The following is a 15,416-nucleotide window of genomic DNA, read 5'->3' as shown; positions in this document are numbered from 1 at the left end:
TCAACCACTATTTACAAATTAGTTACAAAATTGCCTCAAATCAACCGCATTGTCTTGTGTGTGTGTGTGTGTGTGTGTGTGTGTGTGTGTGTGTGTATGTGTGTGATTGTGATTGTTTTCCCATATTTAAAACCAGTCATGCAAGTTTAGAGGTTAGCTATGCAACATTACATCATAAACCTTTCAGATTGTTTTTTTGATTTGCTAATGTTTCAAGTCAATCACATACAGTATAAATACACATTTATCTGAAAATCTCAGATAGACGACTGCAGTTCTACAATCATCTACACATGCAGCCCGCACAGTTAAGTTTGGCAATGGAAACTCTTCAGCAGAACATTTAATGATTTACTATTAAATAGATTCAAAAACATCAAATGAATGAATGAAAGCTTTATTTTAGTACAAGAATCAGTTATAGCTGATCAATCTTGTTTGCTCATGTAAGACAATTTCTGTTTAACAGTGAGAAGATTTTTTCAACACATTTCTAAATAGAATAGTTTTAATAACTAATTTCTAATAACTAATTTATTTTATCTTTGCCATGATGACAGTAAATAATATTTTACTAGATATTTTTCAAGACACCTCTATACAGCTTAAATTGACATTTTTAAGGCTTAACTAGGTAATTAGGCAAGTTGTTGTATAACAATGATTTGTTCTGTAGACTAAAAATATATAGCTTAAAGGGGCTAATAATTTTACCCTTAAATAGTTTAAAAGGTTAAAAAATACTTTTATTATAGCCAAAATAAAACAAATAAGACTTTCTCCAAAAGAAAAAACTACCACCAGACATTCTGTGAAAATTTCCTTCCTCTTAAACATCATTTAGGAAATGTTAAAAAAAAAACTCAAAGGGGTGCTAATAATTCTGACTTGAACTGTATATTGTGACATAAGTATTTATATTGTTTACATTTTACTGAAAAGTATAAAATCAGTGTAAGAGAATACTTTTGTCTTCAAGATTTGAAGGGCATAACATTCTAAATATTTTATTCACATGCATTTAATGAAACCAAGTTTCAAAACAGATCTTTATTAAAAGTGGTTGTGAGTTTTAATCAAACTTTAGATCTTTATTCGTGCGCCTGAGTGAAACCTCAAGATCACTTCAACTTAGCGAATCATTTCCTGCTAAATGTGCAAAACACACAGTCTAAATTTAATGTAATATTTTTAAACATTTCATTTAGGTAAGATAACCAAAAAATAATCAAAGCAGTTTGAACCAATACCTGTGCATGCAGAACATTTAATAAAATACAATTATTTTATTCTCACCTTGTTGACTTTGTGGAATGTTTGTTTACTTGTAATTTAACATTGTAACACATTGCAGAACATATTAGTAGTAACCGAGTACAGTATCTTTCAGAACGGATGTTTTCTGTAAAACTCTTTTGGTGACTGATCTTTTCTATGACAGACAGATATCTGAATATTGTACCGCCCAGTAAAAGCTGCTGGCTAGTTCTTTCTTTAAACTCTTCAGACTACATCAGTTTACACGAGGCAGTGGGGGGAAAAAATCATGTCAGTTATATTTTTTAAAACCTTTATTTTGATCTGTGGATTTGGTTCTAAATTTCAAGCTGTTGGTGAGTCTGACATTAACCAACTTTAATAATTTTAAAATGAACAACAATCTTGTCTTTGTACAGAAAACCTTGTCATGTGTACAGTGCAATAATCTGTAGATTACAGCATTCCTGGCATTACATTCAAACTGAAAATCTATTTAAAGATAACAGTTTCACTGAAAACAAATGTAAAGTTTTTTTTTTTTTTTTTAAACAATTGGTCAGAAGTGTTCCTCAGGCACTTAAGTCTGAAGTAAAATATTATACGACAGCAGATTAAACATGACTACATCAATAAATAGCAAACCAAATGGTTACACTTTGTTTTGATTATCCGTTTGTTGAATTTGTTAAAGTGCATCTACATGTCAACTAATTATTATTAGATTATAAGTAGACTGTGAGGTTGGGGTTAGGGTTAGTGTAAGTTGACATGTACTTTAAAAGTTTCTTATAGTCAGTTAAATGTCTGTTAAAGGAGCTTATCAACAGATATTAAGCAGACAGAAATAGATCATCAAAATAAAGTGTTACCAACCAATTTTATAAAAACTGTGTATTTATAAGGGATACAGTATAAAGCCTCTGTTTGTTTAAATGTTCAGGAAATGCTGATAAATACAAAATGTATTTTTGCAAAGTCCTCTGCTAATTTCTGGAGTTTTGTTCAGCAAGGTTTGTGGTTTGTAATTGTTAAAACTTGTTTTTCATACACAGAATTTCCATTAAGTCAAACTGTTCAGTCCCCAAAAGAAGGTAAGTTTAATTTCATCAGAGCAAAAAATAATAAAAACAACAATATCAATTTTCATCATTTTAAATGTAATAAAGATGCATTTCTCACCCTATTAACATTTCATTCTTTCAAAGTCTCTCCTGGCTCTGATGTGTGTTTGCGCTGTGATGTCTCTCTTCTGTCTGAATCCTCAACACTGCAGTGGACAAAAGAAGGAAAACCAACATCCAACACCACTTTAATATACAACAACTCTGCCTACATCATCTTACACACAGTAGATGAACATGGTACAGGCAAATATAACTGCAGATTGACCGAAGATGGAAGTGTACAAACTATTACAAATCACATGCTTACTGTCAAAACACGTATGTATACATTTAGCAAGCCTAAAAATAACAATCCATAAAAATGTTTCCATAAAGAATATTTTAACCTAAAATATTTAAAATGTTAATGTACTAACAGTGGTGTATTTAATGAAATTCTCTGGGTTACCTACTCTCTTTCCAGACACGCATAGAAACACCAAAAATCATACTATTTACAGACAGAGCTCCAGCAAAAGTGATGTATCACTGATCTGCAAGTCTAGCAAGAAATATGATAGCTGGAGGTGGACGTGGGAGAAGAGACCTAATTCACAGATTGATCTAATGACAGTTGAAAAAGGAGGAAAAGTTCAAGTCAAAGGACCAATTAAACCAGGAAGATTTTCTTCAACCACATACAACAGTCAAGCTTTTACCTTTCACATCTCACCTGTCCTCTTCAACTATAGTGGCACGTACAGGTGCATTACAGAAACTACCATCTACACAACCACAATACTACACACCATCAGAGGTTTTAATCATATTCTTACTTACTTTGTCAACATTTTATACTGTATGGAGCTCTTTAAAGGGATAACTAATTTTCAATTCAACTTAAGCAAATGTACAGTGCAGGCACAATTTAATTAAAAGAACTTGATAGTGAGGCTTATATTCTCACAACATCTTTAGGTCCTTTAATATGTATTTTTGCTTGTTTCTACTGAACAAAATAAATGATTTACATCTGATCTTTGAACATGCAAATCCATTGTTTTATAAATGCATTATGTGCAAAAATCTGCTGTTGATTTCAGTGTCAGTAGAGCCCCCTGGTGTTGTGTCGAGGAATCAGTCTGTGCTTCTCACCTGTGAGCTTTCTGAAGTGACTGAATCAGTGACGCTGGTTTGGCTCAGGATGGAGAGAAACAGAGGAGTGCTGGAACAACAGAAAATGATGACTGAGAAAAACAACAAATTGCATCTCACACTGAATCTCTCCAGCTATCAAACAGAGTCGCTGCACTGGCAGTGTGCAGTTTTTACAGAGAATCAGCTCAGAGCTCTGGCGCCTGTAATAGTCAGCTTTACCTCTAATGCTCCAACAATATCACCAAAAAATTCAACTGCAACAAACCGAGGTAATATCAGTACACAATTCACCTACTTGTATTGACTGGGGTCACTCAAGCACGTCGCTCGCACACACATTTTGGTGGGCTATTTGTGGTTTATAGGGACTATTTGCGTAAAGTAATTTATACAGTAATAATCGCTAGTTCTATGGCCTTACCCCACACATACTCCTAAACCCAATCCTCACAGGAAACTATATTGAATTACATCATGTCCTTGTCAACCACTGTATAAAAAACCCTTGTTGTGATTGTGGTAAAAATGACTAAAATTGAAAAGAAATGTAACAAACAAACAAACAAACAAACAAACAAACAAACAAAACAAAAATATTTTTTGTCAGATAAGTTTTATTGAAGATGCAGATTCAGAAAGAATAGGATTCTCTGTTTTACATATTTTGTCCACATATAACATAGTAACTTTTTTACTTTAAAGTAAAAAAAAAAAAAAAAAAAACGAAAATCATAAAAAAAAAAAAAAAAAAACACCTAACAAGCCAACTTGTTACAAAGACCTGCTTGAACAACAGGGTACGATAAAGCATTTTTATTACAAATATGGTATTATTATATTAGGACAAAGCACATGAAAACATTACAGAATTGATGCATTATTCCACAAAGCTTTTTTCAAGGCAACAGATAAAAGGATTCCAATTTTTTTCAAGTTGTTTGAGTTTCACTTCAACACCTTGGAAAGCACTTCAGAAACTTCAAAAATTCCATTCCAATAATTCTGTATCTTAAAACAAAAAATAAAGCTGCGAGTTAGATCCGCATCAAATGAATTACATTCGTCGCAAAGAGGTGAAATATTTAGCAAGATTCTGTCACTTTTTTTTTTGAATAATGTATGAATTATTTTAAACTAAATAAGACAATGTCTAGAATTAATAGAGTATTTATTAATACCCTCCAAACCAGATGGCCACATTTCTTCCAAAGTTTGCACTCACAATTTTTTTCCCACTCTTCTTTAAGACTTTAAGATTTTGGAGAGGGATGCAACATATTGCAGCTGTTCATAAATTATTGGTAATGCTTCTTTACTACCTTTACACCAGTCAAGGCATTTGTCAATGATTGAAAGGGATGTACTTTCCAATGAAGATGGATGGGCATGTGTGTAGTTCCTAATCTGTAAAAAATAATGGAATTTAAAATTTATGTTGGAATTGGTTAAACGAAGCTAGATTTCTATTAGCGAAATGATCCTCTGTGCACCCATTTCCTTTCATTGTGTAAAAGTCCCATCTAATGTTGATGGAATAAATTGTGGATTCTTAGCGATGGGAGTTAGAAGAGAAAGTCACCTTATCTTAAAATGTTGTTTCATCTGTTTGCAGATGCGATGAATATTCAGAATTAAGATATTGCTTTTAAAAATCGAACTTTCTAAAGTTAAAAGCACCTTTTTATAAAAGTCTGTAAAATTAAACCAAATCATTATAAATCAGAAAAATTGACACAAATGAAAGCCTGGTAGTACAAATATAATAATCAAAAAATATAAAACACAATTATGAAAGGGTGAGACCAAATGTGTACATGTACACACAACACGGGTGTGGGAAAAAAGTTATATTTGTCATGTTTTGGACAATATGACTCCAACTGAAAAGGAATTGGAAATGTCAATGACTTTTCACTCCTGTTCATGTCTTCATAATGCTGTTGAATTGATTCACATATTTAATACATTTCTGTTAAATCCTAAATTTAATGATTTAAAAAAAATATTTGGTTAATTTAAATAAATAACATGCAACGACAATTCTTTTCTTTAAAAAACATTTTTGGCTTTGTTTATTTTTCTTTTTTTTCTAAGAGACACTTTAAAACACATAAAAAGGACATTTGTATTTATTTGTACATTTAAATCTGAAGTCACAAACGTTGAGAAAGTTTGATGAACTTGAGATAATTAAAATAACATTATCTGATGCCTACATTTGAAGACAAAGATGAGTCCAATATATATAATACATTTTGGGGTCACACTAACCCCAAACAGAACAAATGACAACCAAACTAAGCAGAGCATAAAGGATAAATGAAGCATAATATATTTTTTCAGAAGTAAAAAAAAAAAAAAATTACACCAAGACACAAAGTAATGTTCAAGCCCATCTTCAAGTGATCCAGGTACAAGCCAGCTGAAATAAATGTACACTTTTATGTACTAATGAGGTCTGTTTTCTTTTAGCAAATTACACAAAAATTACAGTTTCCACTGTGTTGAGTTTGTTTGGGATTCTGCTTGGAGCTCTTTCGTATTACTTCTACAGAAAACTAACATCAGGTACAAAAAAGCTGGCACTCACTCACCTTCAGTATACCTCTAAAAAAAAAAAAAAAAAAAAAAAAATCTTATGATTATTTTCATCTCATGTACATAATAATGCTAATAATGCTAATCAGTCTGTGCATTTAAGTTTCTATGTTTTCTTAGTTTAGTGTATGGTCTCATTTAAGCTGATATATTATGCTGTTTATTGTGTATGTTTATATTAATAGAGTAAATTCGATCCCATTGCCATTTTCTTTCTTTCTTTCTTTCTTTCTTTCTTTCTTTCTTTCTTTCTTTCTTTCTTTCTTTCTTTCTTTCTTTCTTTCTTTCTTTCTTTACTCAAAGTCTTGTTGTATTTGGAATAATTTCAGTGCAAGCTGATGCTGAGGAATCTGAACCAGTCTATATCAATATCAGTGAAATGAGGAATGACAGAGGTATTCAGATTGATGGAAAAAAAAAAAAAAAATATATATATATATATATATATATATATATATATATATATATATATATATATATATATATATATAAATGAAATATAGCAATCGTTTTATATGTACATTGCTTGCATTTGCATTGAAATGATTTAACTGACAAATATTACCAGTTATACTAAAAAACAAATCAGAACCTAAAAATTGTATATGACAACAAAGTTTATGTGTTAGTGTAATTTGGCAAATGGTCGTTTAAATATGTGTACATGCCGGTGTGACTCAATAAGAGACTATGTGAGAGTTGCAGAGAGCTAACTGCCAGCATACTGTGTAATTTCCTTAAAAAGTACTGGATTGAACAAGTTAACTGGGTTTAGGCAAGGTTTAGGATAATACATTAGATATTACCTATGTAATACTACCCAACGGCTATGTGCATGTGAAACAGAACTTTAACATAAAGAGCTACTCAAAACGTATAACTATTCTCATGCAAGCTTATACATAACGTTTGCATAATGCTGGTGACCTTTGTGAACAAGATTTCTGAAGAAGTTTTATTTTTTTATTTTTCATCCCCTCATTCTAGCAAAGCGCAGAAGTACACTGGGAATCAGAGAAAAAAGCCATGAAGCATACCATCATACAAGCAGAAACAGTCATGGTAAGACCTTTCTCAAGCAGGAATGACATGATGCCATCTCATTTCAACCCCATTTCATAATTGCTTTTTTTTTCCCCTGCAGAAATAACAAACACAAATGTAAGAAATGAGGTGAGTGCAGATTAGTAAAGTAATTAGAGTATATCAATATTTTTTCTTTCAGTGAATCTTGATCACTTATTGTGCTACGAACAGATCTTTAGCCAATTTTCCCAAGAATATTTTCACTTCTAATTAGTTAAATAATGTCTCAACAGACACCACCAACAGACAGTGTGACCTATGCAACGGTTTATTTCAACAAATCCAGGGTCCGGACTTAAATAGAAGTCAAACATATTAGATTTTTGTCATTCTTTCTTTTAAACTGTTTTCTTTATATACTGTAAACATCAAACTGTGGTCTCAGAATAAAGTTTCTTTATCAAACAGCAGATGGCGCTGTCTGATTACATATGAGGACACTAAAGGTGTTGCGTGATGAACAACTCAGTCGTGTCTTTAGTAAACCATTGCAAATATTAATCTGACTGACTGAAAATGGTTGACTGCTACCTTTATTAATATTGCATCACATTTAAACAACTAAACACTCAAATATTAATATGACTTTGCATTTGTTATAATAGTGCAGCTTCATATAGGTGAATGCATTCTGGTGAAACGATCATTTGATGGCACCGTTTGAAAACATATTTGAAATATAATAATAATAATAATAATAATAATAATAATAATAATAATAATAATAATAATAATAAAAGTGTAAGTACAAAATGCTGTTGCACATTGAAATCTCTCGCTCTCTCTGTCACTTGTCATCCTTCTGGAATCCACCCAGAAAATGCAACTTCAATGTACTTCAATCTAACACACAAAAATGTGGAGAGAGAAAGAGAGAGAGGAAAAAAAACTAGTTTGAATAGGACGTCTTTATGAAGGAGGGATAACGCTTCTCACTAACTCAAGGTTGCTCTGCTTTGTATAAATGCGCGTCTTTATGTAAACGTGGGGGGATTTTAAAACGCTTGTCAAGGTCTGCTAAGTAGAAGCATTGAGTGATGAATTAGAGTATGACAGAATCAAAATGCTCATAAATGATGTTCAGTGAGGAGGCAGATGTTAACAGAATAGGCAGTGTTTAGAAAAAAAATCACAAGGTTAACATGTGCTTGGACTCACATCTTTGTCTTCAAATGTAGGCGTTTGATAATCTTATTTTACGAAGGTTTTGACCACATCATGCAGTAAAGACTTATTACAAGAAAAAACATGAATACGGTCAAGATGGGTAGACTCAAATCCAAAGTCTTACTTTCAACAACTGACAATCACAGCACCTTTTTTAGTTAAGCAAAGCTTTTCTGCTTGACTTAAGCTCCTTCACTTTGAATTAATATGTCCAATTTCATAAAAATCGCTTTATTCTGTCCATCACTCTAAACACTTCAGCTGTTTCTTCATACACACACATGCACAGAAAAAAATAATGAAAACCTATGAGCAACAGTGGTTTAGTGTTTTTTGCATCCACTACTTTAAGAAGTGGTAAACTTCTGTACACACTATCTTCTCTCCTAGCTAAACTATACTTTTTTGTTGTGCTGACTGAGCAATACTTGGAGGAATCTGTAGGCACAAAGCACTATTCACATCAAATGGTATCTTCTGTTGTAAACATGCTTCTTGCAAAATGCCCTGAAATTACACTGCTGTTTATGTTAGACTTGCATAATGTTACATCGGTGTTATGAAATAGGCTACTTCGACCTCAAGAAAGAGAAAAATAGGAATAAGTGAAAATAAAAAACGTGCCTTCAAATAAATATAAATGCAAGCTCACATTTAAAATAACAACTGATGCATATATTTAGGGATTTAAGAGAATGTTCAAATGCCAGAATGTGAGAATGTTGATTGTGAGGATGAGGAAGAGTAACATCTACAATATTACCTGTTGGAATATTAAATCAATTTCATGCATGTTCAATAAAAAAGGTCATGAGAGGGTTTTCTTCAATGTCAAAAATCAGTAATTTGGATACAAATGAATAATTCAATTCACAGAACTTTGGTAATCCCTAATGCAATGCAAGACTTACATTCAGGAGGTGCTCAACAATTTTAATTTTCTGAGTCCAGCTTTTATATGCAGCTGATATTAACAAGTGGAGTTTAGTGGAATTTGTCACTTGTCAATCAGTCCTCCATTGGCTGCACCCATACAAACTTCCTCTTTTTCTACAAATACTCTGCACAACGTTATAAGCATAAGACTTTCTCAATTGCACATATTCTCTGTTCAGTTTTAACACATTTCTGCTCACAGGAAGTTAATTTTAGACAAACAGGTCTTTGCATTTCTATCAGCTTCATCTAGGTCTGCAAAAATGCTTCATTGGTATGCAAAACATATTACACTAAAGAGAAGAAGTTTGGTTAATATCACCTAAAGCAATACAAATACAATTGTTTAATAAAAAGAAAAAGAGACAAAAATAATAAAAAATATATTACTTTTTCCAAACACACGCTATATGTACTCTGTAGATGCAGCAGCAAAACCAAGTGTCTTTCTATTTTTTTTTCTTACCTTTTAAAATTATAACTAAATATTATTAGGAGCAGTAGTGGTACCAGTCAACCACCGAATATACTAACATTATGACAACTGAGATCTTAAAGTGTGATGTGGGATCATATTCGTAGAGTCTGACAAGCTACAATTGTTAAGAATTATTAAATTAATGCACAATGTGAGTCAGGCTTAAAACAAACATATGAATATAACGACAATGAAATTCTACCTTTTCTGTGCTGCTAAAACTGCCAAGTTATTAAAAAAATCATCTGTTTAGTTCAAAAGAGAGAGAAATGTGACAGGAATTTTTTGAAGGAAGTAGAATTTGTTTTGGTCTAAAATGATCAAGAAGTAATGAAATATTGACATCTAACTCAAATGTGCATTCTATAAATTTAAGTGTGCAGTGGGTAGCGCTGTCATCTCACAGCAAGAAGGTTGCTAGTTCAAGCCTCAGCTGGGTCAGTTGGCATTTCTGAATGGAGTTTGCATGTTCTCCCCATGTTTGTGTGGGTTTCCTCCAGGTGCTCCGGTCTCCCTTACAGTTCAAAGACATACGCTATAGGTTAATTGGTAAGCTAAATTGTCTGTAGTGTGAATGAGAGTGTATGGCTGTTTTCCAGTGATGGGTTGCAGCTGGAAGGAACTAAGCCAGGACTAAGTCAAAAAGAAAATGAATGAATCAATTAAAGGGTTAGTTCACCCTAAAATGCACTTGCGTGTTATGCTGCAAACTCAAAAAACCCAGACACTTTGATGAGGAAGACAAAACTTTAGTGAACACATTTTTTTTTTTTTTTTTGCACACGGTGTTCTAAAAGTATGATTACAGTTAAACCATTGAAGTCACATAGAATAGCCAATATTTCTGCCTCCATTTCTGCCTCCAATTTTTTCGTCTATGAAGGGTGAGGGAGCTCTCTAATTTCATTTATTCATTCATTAATTTTCCTTCAGCTTAGAGCAGGGTTCACCAAACTTGTTCCTGGAGGGCCGGTGTCCTACAGATTTTAGCTCCAACCCTAATTAAACGCACCTGAGCAAGCTAATCAAGGTCTTATCAAATACACTTGAAACATCCAGGCAGGTGTGTTGAAGCAAGTTGGAGCTAAACCCTGCAGGGACACCGGCCCTCCAGGACCGAGATTGGTGACCCCTGGCTTAGAGGGACTGATTCATCAGTGGTTGCCACAGCAGAATGAACTGCCAACTTATCCAGCATACAGTATGTTTTACACAGCGGATGTCTGTCCAGCTGTGACCCAGTACTGGAAAACATCCATGCACACTCATTTACACACATACACTACTACATCCATTTTAGTTTATTCAATTCACCTATAGGATATGTCTTTGGAATGTGGGGGAAACCAGAGCACCTGGAGGAAACCCACGCCAAAATGGGGAGAACATGCAAACTCCACACAGAAATGCCAACTGACCAAGCCGACGCTCGAACCAGCGACCTTCTTGCTGTGATATAGGTATCTGAGGTTTGGATTGACTTGAGGGTAAGTATTAAGTAACATAATAAAATTTTTTTGGGTGAAATAATCATTTAACATGAATTAAAATCAATTAAAAAAAAATCACAGTTGGCTAAAGTGTAAAACCATTTGATCAGCATTCTTGTAAAAATTCTTTTCAGACAAAAATTTATTTACAAGTTGGTGATGCTGGTGTGGACGGGTGTAGTCATGCTGGTAAGATACCAGTAAAACAGAAACATATATCATTATTACATAATGAAACTAGGGTGTCACAGTGGCACAATCTCCTCACAGCAAGAAGGTCGCTGGTTCGAGCATCAGCTGGGTCAGTTGGCATTTCTATGTGGAGTTTGCATGTTCTCCTCGTGTTCGTGTGGGTTTCCTCCGGGTGCTCCGATGTCCCCCAGAGTCCAAAGACATGCGGTATATGTGAATTTAATAAACTGAATTGGTATGTGTGTGAAAGAGTGTGCAGCTGGAAGGGCATCCGCTGCCTAAAACATATGCTGGATAAGTTGGTGGTTCATTCCACTGCAGTGACCCCTGATTAATAAAGGGACTAAGCCGAAAAGAAAATAAATGAATGAATGAATGAATAATTAAGCTATAGTTGCCCAAGGGCTTGCTCGTTAAGTTAGTTAAGAATCTTGGAAGCATTACCAACATCCAAAATACAACGTACAGTTATTTTGGAACATAATCTTAAGGTTAATGTGTGTTAGGATGGAATTTAATGATACAATATAAAAAATGATATTCAGAGATTTTTGAAGCAAGTCGGAAATTAGATTCTCAACAGCCGAAAAGGGTTTAGCGGTGCTTTAGCATTTGCAAACGGCTGATAAGGGACGCCTTGGGATGTCTATGGCACCAGATGTCTGTTGTCTGGGTTTCTCACGTGCAGATACATACCTGGGGCATGAATCTTGAGTATGTTGGCGGAAATGTGTCCTTGTGAATCTATTATTCTTTTGTAATAGAACAAGGGTCCTGTCGCTAAATGACTGTTGTTATGGAGAACGAGCCTTTATAGTTGGAGCTTCGCTAATACGCTAATTAACAAGTGCAAAGAGAGCGGAAGACCAGTATGAATACAGAGAACCGAACCTGATCTACGAGTTTAATCAGACACGTTGCAGCATTTTATTTGGGTAAATAAAGTCATGCTGCATTTCATCTGCTTTTTACAGCCACATAATATTTGTACGCCAGCTATATTAGAGCATATATAAAAATTGTGAGTTTCAGGAGGGGAGGGGGGTACAGCATTTCAGCTTAGGGGGGTTGGAGTTTAGCTCACTGGCACAGTAAGAGAATGAATGAGAGCACAGGGGATTCTGGGATACAGAGACTCAAGGCTGATGTGTTATGATGGACATGTCGCTGACTCTGACTCACTGAAAATACATTTCCAAGAACAGCACACTCCCATTGGAAGTGAATGAGTCAAATGCTTCTATTAGTACATTAAGGTTCACTTCACATTCAATTATGATGGGTTTTGTTGAAATTGGTTGAAATTGTCTTTCTGACATATTTTCCATGAACAAAATTGTAATTTTACGACATGGTGGCTCTGTGGATAGCACTGTCGCTTCACAGCAAGAAGGTTGCTGGTTCGAGTCCCAACTGAGCCAGTTGGCGTTTCTGTGTGGAGTTTGCATGTCCTCCCAGTGGTCGCATGGGTTTCCTCTGGGTGCTCCGGTTTCCCCAACAGTCCAAAGACATGTGCTATAGATGAACTGAATAAACTAAATTGGCTGTAGTGTGTGTGAATGAGATTGTATGGATGTGTCCCAGTACTGGGTTGCAGCTGGAAGGGCATCCGCTGTGTAAAACATATACTGGATAAGTTGGCGGTTCATTCCTCTGTGGCAACCCCTGATTCAATTCAATTCAATTCAATTGTTGTTTATTTCTATAGCGCTTTTATAATGTAAATTGTTTCACAGCAGCTGAACATGTCAGTCCAGTTTTCAGAGACTAAGTTCAGCTTAGTTTAGTATAAATAAAGGGACAAAGCCAGAAGAAAATGAGTGAATGAATGAAAATTGTAATGTTAGGCAAGAAATTGCAGTTTCACATCAGCACTAAAGGGCATGTTTGCTCTACTGTCTAGTGTTACTGTACATGGAAAGGTCTAAGAGACTATTGTGACATTTCATTAGCACCTTTGTTGTAACAATTCTGGATTTTAAGAAACAATGTGGCTCCTAGTGTTTTATAGGAAGATAATGCTGTGCTATATTATATTTACCGTATTTTCTGTATTAAAAGCATTTTTTTCATCATTTGAAACATGCTGCCACATATTACAACCTGATTTATATAATGCATTTACTGACACAATGTGCACACATTTGGACCGTTGGCCAATGAGAGAGTCATGAGAGTATTTGCTTAATATCAGGCATGCCACACATACCAGCAGCCAGCACTCCACACAGATCTGATCTCACCATCATCATAAAGAAACAACAAACTGAGATGGACTAAATCCAGAAGAACTGTGGCAAAATGGAAACTTGCCGGCAAAGATTGAAAGTCAGTACTGTACTGTATACTGTTCTAGACACTCTTCTTTAAATTGAGAATGCTTATTCTTATTCTGGTGGTTCAGAAGACCTACCCTGGCAAAGGTCCACAATTTGTCCCATACAGGATCTCATTTGTCTTATTTTGACTTCTATGCCATTATAAATACGGAAAATAACCCATAAAAGGCTTTCTGGTGTGACTTCAGCTAATCAGTTTTGCTCAGTGCTAACGCATATTTTTCATGAGTCCAACATCCAGTGTGCAAAAAAACATACAATTTGACTAAAGAGAAGTCATATTTCGCTATACTGTATTGTTTTATATTGAGAAAACATTTTACAAATAACTCTTATTCTAAATCTTGAACCCTATTCTTGAAATAAAAAATGACCAATAAAAAGGTGGGAAGCACCAAAAATGGCCCATATTGAAATTGATTTGAATACTGTTTTGGCTATTGATTCCATGAATTTTCAAATGCACTTTTTTACAAGAGCTAGAAATTGTGAAGTTTTACGTTAAAAAAAAATGAATTACCCCTTTTACCAGGCTGGCTATGGGCCTGTACACTACACCAAAAGATACAAATAAAACTTAAAACAATCAATTTACTTATTCAGGTGTAAATACTTGTGGCATAATATTTTCACACACTATATACAGTTGAAATCAAATTATTATCCCCCCTTTGAATTTAATCAGGAAATAATAAGAACATTTTCAGAGTATGATGATTTCTTCTGGAGAAAGTTCTATTTGTTTTGTTTCGACTAGAATATGAGCAGTAAAAAAAAAAAAAAAAAAAAAACTACTTCAAGGTCATTATTATTAGCCCCTTTAAGCTATTTTTTTCAATAGTTTACAGAACAAACTATTGTTATACAATTACCTGCCTAATTACCCTAACCTGCCTAGTTAACCTAATTAACCTAGTTAAGCCTTCAAATGTCACTTTAAGCTGTATAGAAGTGTCTGAAAAATATCTAGTAAAATATTATGCTCTGCCATCCTGGCAAAGATAAATTAAATTAGTTATTAGAAATGAGTTATTAAAACTATAATGTTTAAAAATGTGTAAAAAAAAAATTCTCTCTGTTAAACAGAAATTGGGTAAAAAAAAATAAAAAGGGGGTGGATAATTCAGGGGGGCTAATAATTCTGACTTTAACTGTATATAGTCGTGTTAAGAGTGGCAAATTCAAAACTGGTGACACAACATGCTGGCAATAACTACAACACGACAAATCACAATATGAATACCAGGTGTGGTTCAGAGTGTCCATTTACTGCATAAGAAAAGTTCAATGCTGAAACAATTCTGCAAAACAACTGTTCTTTACTCCAATTTTCCTGTCCATTTCGAATGCTTGTCTCATTCATGGCCATATGCAGATAAGCTGGCTATGTCTGGACACACAAATCTTACCCCATCACTTGAAATTAAATAGAAAGTCTGTCTGAAAAGATCTGATTTGAGACAATCTGATTTGGCTGAAGTCTAAACATAGCTTTGTATACCAATGTGACTTTTCTAAACTTTTTTCTCTTCACTCTCAACACTATTAGCCTGGTGTGACATAGTCAGGCGCAACCCGTTTACTGGTTTTTAACCAGTCTGATCACATG

At 34.1% G+C, this 15,416-nt stretch overlaps 2 long non-coding RNA genes across 3 annotated transcripts in view; one reads left to right on the top strand and one right to left on the bottom strand.

Annotated features, from left to right (window-relative positions):
• Positions 1–198: 198 nt before the first annotated feature.
• Positions 199–15,416, bottom strand: part of LOC141376146 (uncharacterized) — a 35,789-nt gene continuing 20,571 nt past the window's right edge. Inside the window, exon 3 of the long non-coding RNA XR_012385455.1 lies at positions 199–2,527. This is a non-coding gene — a long non-coding RNA (uncharacterized lncRNA). The remainder of the gene's footprint in view (positions 2,528–15,416) is intronic.
• On the top strand, positions 1,444–7,644 carry LOC101884718 (uncharacterized). 2 transcript variants are annotated; one of them, XR_011016750.2, is made up of 10 exons: positions 1,444–1,613; positions 2,313–2,351; positions 2,466–2,702; positions 2,848–3,180; positions 3,467–3,790; positions 5,994–6,089; positions 6,449–6,514; positions 7,107–7,181; positions 7,264–7,292; positions 7,439–7,644. It is a non-coding gene; the product is annotated as an uncharacterized lncRNA (long non-coding RNA). The 2 variants fall into 2 exon arrangements; XR_012385446.1 differs by having other exon boundaries at positions 1,506–1,613; positions 2,848–3,127.

Source organism: Danio rerio, chromosome 9 (assembly GCF_049306965.1).
Source record: "Danio rerio strain Tuebingen ecotype United States chromosome 9, GRCz12tu, whole genome shotgun sequence".
Taxonomy (NCBI): domain Eukaryota; kingdom Metazoa; phylum Chordata; class Actinopteri; order Cypriniformes; family Danionidae; genus Danio; species Danio rerio.
Note: the sequence above shows the minus strand (reverse complement) of the source record. Positions and strands in the feature narration are given on the sequence as shown.